This window comes from Notamacropus eugenii, chromosome X (assembly GCF_028372415.1).
Source record: "Notamacropus eugenii isolate mMacEug1 chromosome X, mMacEug1.pri_v2, whole genome shotgun sequence".
NCBI classification, from domain to species: Eukaryota; Metazoa; Chordata; class Mammalia; order Diprotodontia; family Macropodidae; genus Notamacropus; species Notamacropus eugenii.
In genome coordinates, this window is record NC_092879.1 from 65,083,517 (window position 1) to 65,093,845 (window position 10,329).

The 10,329-nt window shown below is 48.5% G+C and overlaps 1 long non-coding RNA gene and 1 pseudogene across 2 annotated transcripts; one reads left to right on the plus strand and one right to left on the minus strand.

The window, feature by feature from the left end:
- Positions 1–4,939: 4,939 nt before the first annotated feature.
- Positions 4,940–9,067, minus strand: LOC140515388 (uncharacterized). 2 transcript variants are annotated; one of them, XR_011971000.1, is made up of 5 exons: positions 8,889–9,067; positions 8,470–8,552; positions 7,014–7,095; positions 5,696–5,964; positions 4,940–5,181 (listed from the first exon to the last, which is right to left on the minus strand). It is a non-coding gene; the product is annotated as an uncharacterized lncRNA (long non-coding RNA). The 2 variants fall into 2 exon arrangements; XR_011970999.1 differs by having other exon boundaries at positions 4,940–5,964.
- A 132-nt stretch (positions 9,068–9,199) lies between these two features.
- On the plus strand, positions 9,200–10,048 carry LOC140516339 (gamma-soluble NSF attachment protein pseudogene; annotated as a pseudogene).
- The last annotated feature ends 281 nt before the right edge of the window (positions 10,049–10,329 follow it).

Sequence of the window (10,329 nt, forward strand, 5' to 3'; positions counted from 1 at the left end):
TTCCTCCTGCTCATGGCTCTCTGAGTCCTTTCCCTGGAACTCAGCTTAGATCCCAGACAAAGACGCTTTGCAGATTGTGAACCATCTTTCGGGTTTTTCTCAATGGGATCTGGTAGGTCCAAACCAAATAGAAGTTTGAAAGTTATTGGATAAACCTCCTACAGAAAAGTTTCTTTTATTCAACATCATTATATATCATCATAGGCAGTATCCTGTAGTGGGCCAAGTTCGGGACTTGGAAGTCAGAGGACCTGGGTTTGAATTGAGCCTCCCTTAGTAGCTGTATCTCACTGGGCAAGTCATGTAACCTCTGTGCCTCTGTTTCCTCCTTAGTTGAATTTCATGGACTGTGATGTCCCATCCTGACTTCACACCTGTGATCCTATGACTGTGACGTTGTTTCCATAGGAAATGTCCGGGTTTCCCTCCCCAATAAAGCACACCTTTGAATTGTGTTTTCTTTTTGTCTCTCTTTTCTTTCAGCAATTAGGATTAAAAAATTCCCCTGAAATTTAAAATCCACTTATAAAGACTGCAGAGATGAATCGAGTGATGGATGGTAACCCTGGGCCTGGCTAAAAGTTTGCCCAGCACCTGCGCTCTCCCGGGGTCCTTTGTGGTTCCCAGCAACCTCTTTGCTCTTCCAAAGGATCCCCTCGCCTCCATTTCTTTGGCACGTTCTCAGCGTCCCAGAGGGGTGTGATGTGTTAGTTACCAGGCCTGAGCCCTGTGGCTCTCCCTGGGAATGATCCCCTTCCTTCCCTCCCCCACCCTGTGTTCCCCTCTGCCTCTCCATTGGCCCTTCTCTGTGGCCCCAGTCTGGCCCAGGTCTTTGGCTACCCAGTGCTGAATGCTGTCCAGACTCCCTCCTTGTTGGTTTGGCCACCTCCTTGCCTGGATAGATTGCTTGCGAGATGTCCTTCTTGCTCTGCAAGGACCCAGAAGTCCCTATATCCCCAGCCCCACTTCCACTATGGCTCTGACTCCAGGGACCTCTGTCGGGATGCTTATGCAATCAATGGGTTGTTCCATTTGAACCCCTCCCCCCCCCCACAATGCTCATCTCCTCACTCTGTTGGGTTCTGTTGCTGGGGTGAGCTGTGGCTTTCCCTCTCTCTCTCTCCAGGCAGTTCCCTGTTGGCCCAGGTCCTCCTCCCCTGCAGCTGGCAGCCGCAGGACATGGAAGAACAAGAAACCAGGGAGGCCTTGGGGCATATGGCCCAGGCCACCCGATACATGTGCTTTGGGCTGTGGAGAAGGAAGCCCAACTACGGGAAGGCTGCCAGCAAGTATAAGCAGGCCACCTTAGCCTTCCCCAGGGCCAAGAGGCTGGAGGAGGCTGCAGAAGCCTTCCTCAAGGAAGCTGAGTCCCATGAGAAAAACAGAGCGCCCCTCTGTGCGGCAATGGCCTATGAGCAAGCTGGCCTGTACCTGAGCACGTGCAACCACCTGCAGGAGATGGCCCAGGCTCTGAAACAGGCTGTCTCCTGGTACCTGCAGTGTGGAGAGGCAAACATCGCAGCCTGGATCTTGAGGAGCTTCAGTGAGCTACTGGAGAGCCAGATCCCTCACCAGGTGGTGTGCCTCTACCAGAGGGCATCCCAGGTATTTGAGGAGGAATCCTGCTTCCTGAAGGCCCTGGACTTCACTGGCTGAGCCTCCAAGGTGCTGGTGAGGCACAAGCGCTACGGGGACGCTGCTATCTCCCTCGGCCAGGAGAAGCGCTTGTATGTGAAGGCGGAGGGCTTCCCTGTGTGCCACTGGAGAGCCCTGGCGCAGTGCCTAGCCCACCTGTGTGACCTGGATTTCGCTGCTGCCTCCACCTGCCTGGAAGATAGCTGTATATATTTTCCCAATTTCACAAGCACTGCTGAGTTCATGGCGATGGTAACTTTGCTGAATTGCTACGAAGACAAGGACCAAGAAGGAGTGAACTGGGTCTGCAGGTTTCTTGTCTTCAAACACCTGGACAAGGAATACAGGGAGATGACCCCATTCCTGAAGGTACCTGGCGTCGAGAACCTGAAGACCAGTCTTTTGCCACCTTCATCCACATGCATGTCCCCTTCCAACATCGAAAAGCAAGCAGCCTCAGCAACAAAGAAGGAGGACGGGGGGAAGGAGAAGATGGTGGAGAACCCGGAGGAGGACATTAAGGAGGAGGAGGAGAAATTGGAAGAGAAGGAGAAGGAAGAGGAAGTTAGGATCTCTCTCTCCATGGAATGTACCATCTGCTAACCTCTGCTTCCCAGAACAATGATATAATTAAAGCTAATTAGTTACAAAAATAAACGTTCTGTTATACCAGTCTTGTATCTGTGTGTGTGTGGGTGTGCTTTCTCCCATCATACCTTTTCTCACCCTTTTTTTTCAAACTTGAATGGAGGCCTTTGCATTCCTCCCCCTTCCCAATGACCCCTCTGGGCCATCCTCCCAGAGTAGATACACATTCCTTCCAAGGTGAAATATTTTCCCTTTACTGACTGGTAATTCCTGGCTCAGGGCATGGGTTCCAGGAGAAAATTATCAACGAGGTTACTCTCTGCTTTGCCAGACCACCCCCCCCAACCTTTCCCAATGATCATCAAGAACTACTTCTTATACTTATAGACTTTTTAACTGCCAAAACTCCTCAGGGTCAGATTATAGAACACCTAAAAATTCTTAGATTTTGTTCATGCCTCCCCTGTGCTTACCATTCTAAGACCTAGTGCCCAGACCTTGAAGTCTGCAAATGAATTAGCCTTTTCCCTGGAAAACTGAAATGAACTTCTTTCAATCAGTTTGAGCTTGAGGCTAAGGTGTAGGATAAGGAACAGGATCAGTTGTCAACCTGGATGGGACTTGAATAGGTCCACCCAGTCTAATCCCCTCATTTTACATAAGAGGTAGTTCTGGGCCCCAAAGAAGTTAACTTGCTCAGGAACACACTGGGGACAGGTCACAGGGAACGGGGACAGGCCACAGGGAACGGGGACAGGCCACAGGGAACAGGGACAGGCATGATGGGTCCTCTGGGTCTTTCAATTCCAAATACAATCAAAAAGTGAAATCAAGTTGGAGAGGAGTAAGACTAGAGATGCCTTTCCAATCCCAAAGGCAGACCTATTCCTTTGTCTGCGGGAAAATCATCTGTGGCTTTAGTCAGGATGCAGAAGCTTCCTTCAGTCAGGTAAATCACTAAGCAGGAAGAAAAAGCTCACTTTCCATGAGACCTCTTCTGAATCTCCAGTTCCCTCAGCACTCAGTCCTAGATAGACAGGTGGAGTGCCCAATTTGGAGGAGGCAGAAGAGACTGCTGCAGAAACCCAGACTACCTTTCCAATACATCTTGGCTGTCTTGGTCCAAAACATCATGGATTCACCTGGATTAAACCAGTGCAAGGAGCTTCTCAATTCAAATCATCTCCCATCCCTATCTTTACACCAACTGTACCCCACCAGGCCCCAAAGTGCTTTCCTGTTCCTCCTTTACTTCTCAGCATTCCTGGGTTCTCTCAGGAACAATTCAAGCATCTCATTCTGTAAGGGGCCCTGGCCAGTTTCCTGGCCACTAGAACCTCCCCTTCCAAAGCCACCTCCCAACTACCTTGTATGTCTCTTGCATGTACCTCTACGTGGACATATTGGCTTTAGGCAGCAGACACAGTAGATAGAGAGCCAGCCCTGGGATCAAGAAGATTTGAGTTCAGGTTCTGTCTCAGATAATTCATAGCTCTGTGACCCTAGTCAGATCATTTTTAAAAAACTTCCTCAAGTTCACCATCTGCAAATTGGAGATAATGAATGCACCTCCCAGGGTTGTTGTGAGGACCAGCTGAGGTGGTAGAATAAGTGCCTGCTGTCTTCCCCTTATACAACAGGCAGCAAGGTGGCATGGGGGGAATGGAGACCCTTGTATGTGGAGGTAGAGAGCATCTCCATGTGCCACCAGAGAGCCCTAGCACAATGTCTAGCCCATCTGTGTGACCTGGATTTCTCTGCTGCCTACAACTGCCTGGGAGACAGCTGTATCTACTTTCCCAGTTTCCAAAGCAGGAGCCAATATGTGGCGATGGTAACTTTGCTGAATTTCTATGAAGTTCAGAACCAAGACGGAGTGGATGAGGTCTGCGGTTCTTCTGTCTTCAAACATCTTGACAAGGAGTATGAGAAGATGACCGTGATGCTGAAGGTACCTGACCTCAAGAACATGAGGACCAGGGTTTTGCCACCTCCATCTACATGCATGCCCATGTCTGACAGCCACAAGAAAACAGCCCCAATAACAAAGAAGGTGGAGGGCGAGGAGAAGAAGATGGAGAAGGTGGAGGAGGACACTAAGGAGGGGGAGCAGAAATTGCAGGAAAAGGAGGAGGAAGAGGAACGTGTTCTCTCTCTACATGGAATGTACCATCTGTTAACCTATCCTTCCTAGAACAATGATATAATTAAAGCTAATCAAATAAGAAAAAAGTTCTGTTATACCTGTCTTTGGGGGGTGTGTGTGTGTGGGGGGGGGAATCTGGCCAAGTACTCGGGTGCTTCTTGAGTCACAGGTTGTCTCCTCTACAGTCTTTGTTCAAGGATCACTTTACTGGGTTGGTGTTGGAACCTCAGGTTGGGAACCCCTGCTGTGAAGCATGAATTTCCTCAGCCTTTTGTGTGGCAGATTCCTCTTCTCTTCCCCTAGGTCTGGATTTCATTCCATTCTGGCTGCTTTGATGCATTCCATGTCTACACTGGAACTGTCTGGAGCCAACACACAGTCTACAGAGATTTGTGGTGCGCCTGCTGCAGCTCATCTTGACTCCCATCCCCACTGTGAGGGACTGGATTTCACAGAGCTTGTTTGGTGGTGGTGGGGAGACGCAGGTGTAGTACTCAGAGTTTTCCTTAGTTTATTTACTGTGAAATTCTTTCGAGTTCTTATCACTAGTCTTACCTCTTTAGAAATGATTCCTAATGAAATTCAGCACTCTCAGTTGCACAGAAATGTTTAATTTTAATGATCAGGGTGACAAATATCCAGTCTCCTGGGCATGAGAAGTTGTTACTGCACCAGCTTGGGGATGGATCTGACCTTGGCTGCCCAAACTTTGCCCAAGTGTTGATGGGTACATATATGTGAATAACCTGTGATGCGCTCCATGTTCAGAAGTCTGAGTGTGAAACGTAACTGAATATGTCCTCAGATGTTGCCTGAGACACAGAGAATCAAGGATGACAGAAATAGAAAGCAAGTGACAGTCAGGCTATGAAGAACTCTTACCCTGGGCAAGTTAACCTTTGTGCTGTATGGACTAACTCTAACTTTAGATTCATCGCCTTCTGTTCCAAGGTATACTTAGCAGGGAACTGGCCATTCCACAGATGCCCCCTCTAACCCAGGTGACTTTTCTGAGTAACCACCATGTGCCCAGATCAATTTCTCTGGGGTTCCCTCACCAGAGCCCCTTGGAGGACATCCTGTTGTGGGTGCTGGCACCTTGGATGTTTCCTGTGTCCCCCTTACTGGGCAATCAGGCTCACTACTTATGTATAGTTGAGCAGAACGCTTCCGTGGTGCTTCACCTATAGGCCCTGACATAGGATCAGTGGCCCTGCATCCAAAGACTCTCTGGACGTATTTTTTTAACCACTTTGTTCCTGGGTTGGGTTTGCTTTTGAACATTCTTCTCTGTTTAGCTGAGGAGGTTATTTGGGGGATTCTGACCTAGTAGTCACGTCCCTCTTAGACCAGGGGCTGTCTGTTGGCCAGTCATTGTGCATGGATCACTACAGCAGGTTGCTGCTGGGCCCTAGGGTAGGACCCCCTGCTGTGAAACATCACTTCCCTCTTATCGTTTTGTGTTGAAGATTCCTCTTCTGTTTGCCTGGGTCTGGATTTCAGGTCATTCAGGCCCCTCTGCTGCTTTCCATGTATACACTTGATCTGGCTGACTGGCCATGTGTGGATAGATTTCTGGGGTGCCTCCCTAGAACCTGCAGCACAGGATAGAAATGCTTAGCTTTGCTTTTGTGGCCTCTGTAGCCTGCCTTTATACTATCTTTCCAGCCTAAAGCCCCACTCGTCTCCTTCAGGGATTATGTGCTTCTGCCTTACTGCGCAGTTCTTTGTTCTTCCTGCCATCCTGTGCCTGCCCTTGGTTTTTGACCAATATTCCCTGAAAGCTTCCTTCTTCCTTCAAGCCTTGACTTGACCCAGCCAAGCCTTTCTGGCCCAGGCGCTACCATTTGTGTGATTCCTTTCCCAATCTTTTCCCCAACTTCCAGCCCAGACACAGAAATCTGTCTCAGGTAGACATCCCTCTCCCATAATCAGCTCCTCTTGCTCATGGCTCTCTGAGTCCTTTGCCTGGAATTCAGATTAAATCCCATCCAAAGAAGCTTGGGAGATTCTGAACCATCTTTCAGGTTTTTCTCAATGGGATCTGGTAGGCCTTAGCAAAACAACAAAGTTTAAAAGTTGTTGGATATACCTCCTACAGGAAAGTTTGCTTTATTAAAAATCATTATATATCATCACAGTGCAGTGGACAAAATTCTGGACTTGTGGAACCAGGGGACCTGGGTGTGAATTGGGCCTCCCTTAGTAGCTGTGTCACCCTGGGCAAGTCATTTAACCTCTGTGCCTGCATTTTCTCCTGTGAGGAGTTTAATGGCCTGTGCTGTCCCTTCCCAGCTCCACACCTGTGATCCTAGGACTGTGATGCTGTTTCCACAGGGCATTTGGGGGCTTCCCTCCCCCAAGCACACCCTTGAGTCATTTTTTTCCTCTCTCTTTTTTAAAACAATTAATGTTTAAAAATTTCCCTGCCATTTAAAAGCCATTTATGAAGGCTGGCAGAGCTGAGCCAGTGGTGATAGAGGGTAGTGCCTGGCCAGGCTAACAGCTTGGCCAGCAGACTCCCTCCCGCATGACCTTTTGTGGTCCCTGGTGACCACTTTGCTGTTGCAAAGGACCGCGGTCCTGGTTCACTGGCATGCCCTCACCACCCCATAGGGGTGTGATGTGTTATTCATACACTTACTGAACATTTGTGCCCCTCTGGTATACCATAGAGTATGCACATCTGAAGCTGTCCATTGCAAGAGAATCATCTAAGCGGGACCCTTGTAACAAAAAAGGACAGAGAACAATTAAATATGAAAGCAGATTCTTCTCTAGTTATGTAGAATCTTAAGGCAACTTGGATACACATCTCTCAGCAGAAGTGCTGTTTAGGGAACTTCATTTAAAGTATAGTAAAAATGCTGATCCTGATTAGCCCTTAAGTGTACATTTCATTGTACAGAAAGCTACATTGTAACATTTTCTCAACATTCACAGAGCAGCTGTCAATTACCTTGTAGTCTTTGTGCAGACTGAAGAAGTGGTGTATTATTTGCAGAAAGCGCTCTTGCCCAAGGCTTTTGAGCTTTACCATAGCTATTCTAACATGCCCAGTGATTGGTAATTAGAAATGTTACTTTCACTGAAAGGGTCCTGAGATTTCAATTACTTTTAACCAACATGGGCACATTAAACTTTCTTTTGGGTTTATCAGCTGTTTCTCTTGTGCACAGGTAATAAGTGAATTAAAAATGATTTCTGAGCCACTAGTTTCCAAAGAGTTTTGGTAGTCCTATAAGAATAGGTGAGCATTCCGCTTTTCAGAAGCTCAGAGAGGAGACATTTTGGAGGAAAACTGCCTCCAAATTGGACCAGGATTGTACCTGGTAACCAACATCTGTATGAATTGAAATGGATATTGGGTAATGTAGAAATTTACAGAGAAAAGATAAAGAACTGTTCCAACTATGCAGTAAGCCCGTTGGGCTTCTCTTTCTACAGCCTTTCTTCTAGAGAAATCCTATGTGGCTAATTCTCAGACTGTTGGGTGGTACATTCCTCTAGGAGCAATTCAAAGATGACCTAGAACTTAGCCATGTATTTGATTGCCTGGTCCAGTATTCACTTAGGTCAGTTTGTTTCCCTTGTGTACAGTTTTAAAAAACTGAAAGGTGTTCAAGTAACATGAGCGCAGACTGATATTTCAAGGGAAATACTGAATTTCAGTTCTGTTACTTCTGTAACTGCGTGCCTCAGACATGGTTGTGGAGGCCATATTGCCCCCCTAATCTGTTCAGACACTGTTCCTTGGCAAGAATAATGTGCAGTACACAGGCACAAGGAGTGTAAGTTGAGTTCCCATGATATTCACGTCTGCTCTTTCTGCCTTGTTCCTCAATCTGGTTAAGTGCCAACTTCGGTACTAGTCAATGGGAAAGGTGGTGTTCAGTTGTGGGAAAGCATCATAGCCAATTGGATAATTTATTATCGAGAAAATTACAATAAATCTCTAGCTTTTATACTTAAAAAAACAAATCATTCTATATCATGAGAGGGAGTATAGTGTAGTGTATAAAATTCTGGATTTGGGGAGTCAGGGGACCTGCGTTTGAATTGAGCTTCCCTTGGTAGCTGTGTCACCCTGGGCAAGTCACCTCTCTAAACTCTGTGCTGCAGTTTCCTCCTCTGTTGAGTTTAAGGGCCTGTGATGTCCCTTCCCAGCTCCACATTTGTGGTCCTGTGGAAACAACATCACGGTCATAGGATCAGACCCTTGAGTCATGACTTTCCCCCCCCTCTCTTTTCTTTCAGCGATTAGTATGAAAATAAATTCTCCCAAAATTTAAAAGGCTTTTATAAACACTGACAGAGCTGAATCACTGGTGATAGAGGGTAAGCCCTGGCCAGGTGAACAGCTTGGCCAGCAGCAGCTGCTCTCCCGGTTACAAGGTCTGATCCCTGTGACTCCCCTGGGACAGACCCCCTTCCCCTCCCCCCACCCTGTGTTCCCCTCTACCTCTCCATTGGCCCTTTTCTGTCCTCCCCAGTCTGGCCCTGGTCTTTAGCTACCCACCTCTGAATGCTCTACGCACTCCCTCCTTGTTAGTTCCGCCACCTCCTTGCCCACATGGATCACTTGTGAGAGCTCCTTCTTCCTCTGCACAGGTCCAGGAGGCCCTCTGTCCCCGGGCCTAGCTTGCCCTGTGGCTCTGACTAGGGGGCCCTCTGTCAGGATTCTTCTGGAATCTATGGGATGTTCCATCGGCACCCCTCCCCCACAATGCTCCACTGCACACTCTGTTCGGTTCTGTGACTGGGGTGAGCTGTGGCTCTCCCTCTCTCTCTCTCCTCATCGTTCCCCTTTGCGCCTGCTCAGCCCCGGACATGGCAGGACAACAAAGCAGGGAGGGCCTGCGGCATATGGCCAAGGCCATCCAACACACACACGTCGGGCTGTTGAGATGGAAGCCAGACTATGGCAAGGCTGCTAGCGAATATGCACAGGCTGCCTTAGCCTTCTGCAGAGCTAAGAGGGTGGAGAAGGCCACAGAAGCCTTCCTCAAGGAAGCCGAGTCCCACGAGAAAAACCAAGTGCCCCTCCGTGCCGCCATGGCCTACGAGCAAGCCGGCCTGTACCTGAGCACGTCCGACCACGTGGAGGATGCCGCTGAAGCCGTGAAGCAGGCTATCTCCTGGTACCTGGAGTGTGGAGAGGTAGACATCGCAGCCTGGACCTTAAGGCGCTTCAGCCACCTGCTGGAGAGCCACATCCCGCACCACGTGGTGTATCTCTACCAGCAGGCATCCCAGCTCCTTGAAGGGGATGACCGTTTCCTGCTGGCCCTGGACTTCACTGGCCGAGCCTCCAAGGTGCTGGTGAGGCACAAGAACTACAGGGACGCTGCGATGTCCCTAGGCCAGGAGAAACACTTGTGTATGAAGGTAGCGTGCTTCTCTTTGGGCCGCCAGAGAGCCCTGTTGGAGTGTCTAGCCCATCTGTGTGACCTGGATTTCCCTGCAGCCTCCAAGTGCCTGAAGGAAACTTGTGTCTGTTTTCCAACTTTCCCATTCAGCGGCGAGTATGGTTTGTTGGTAACTTTGATGACTTGCTATCAAGACCGGGACCAAGATGCAGTGGACCTGATCTGCGGCTGTCCTCTCTTCCGTCACCTCGACAACGAGTACAAGAAGATGATGAAAATGCTGAAGGTACCTGACGTCGAGGACTTGTGATTCCTTCAACAATGAACTGATTAAAGCTAGTTAGTTAAAAAAATAAAAGCTAGTTAGTTAAAAAAAATAAAAGTTCTACTATACCTGCCATGTGTGTTAGCGTGCTTTCTCCCATCATACCTATTCTCAGCCTCTTTCCTTGAAACGTGCATGGAAGCCTTTGGCTTCCTCTGCTTTCCCACTGTCCATCCTGTCCCGTCCTTCCAGAGTAGATGCGTTCCTTCCATGATTAAATATTTTCCCTTGACGGATTGGTAATTCCCTGCTCAAAGTGATGGGTT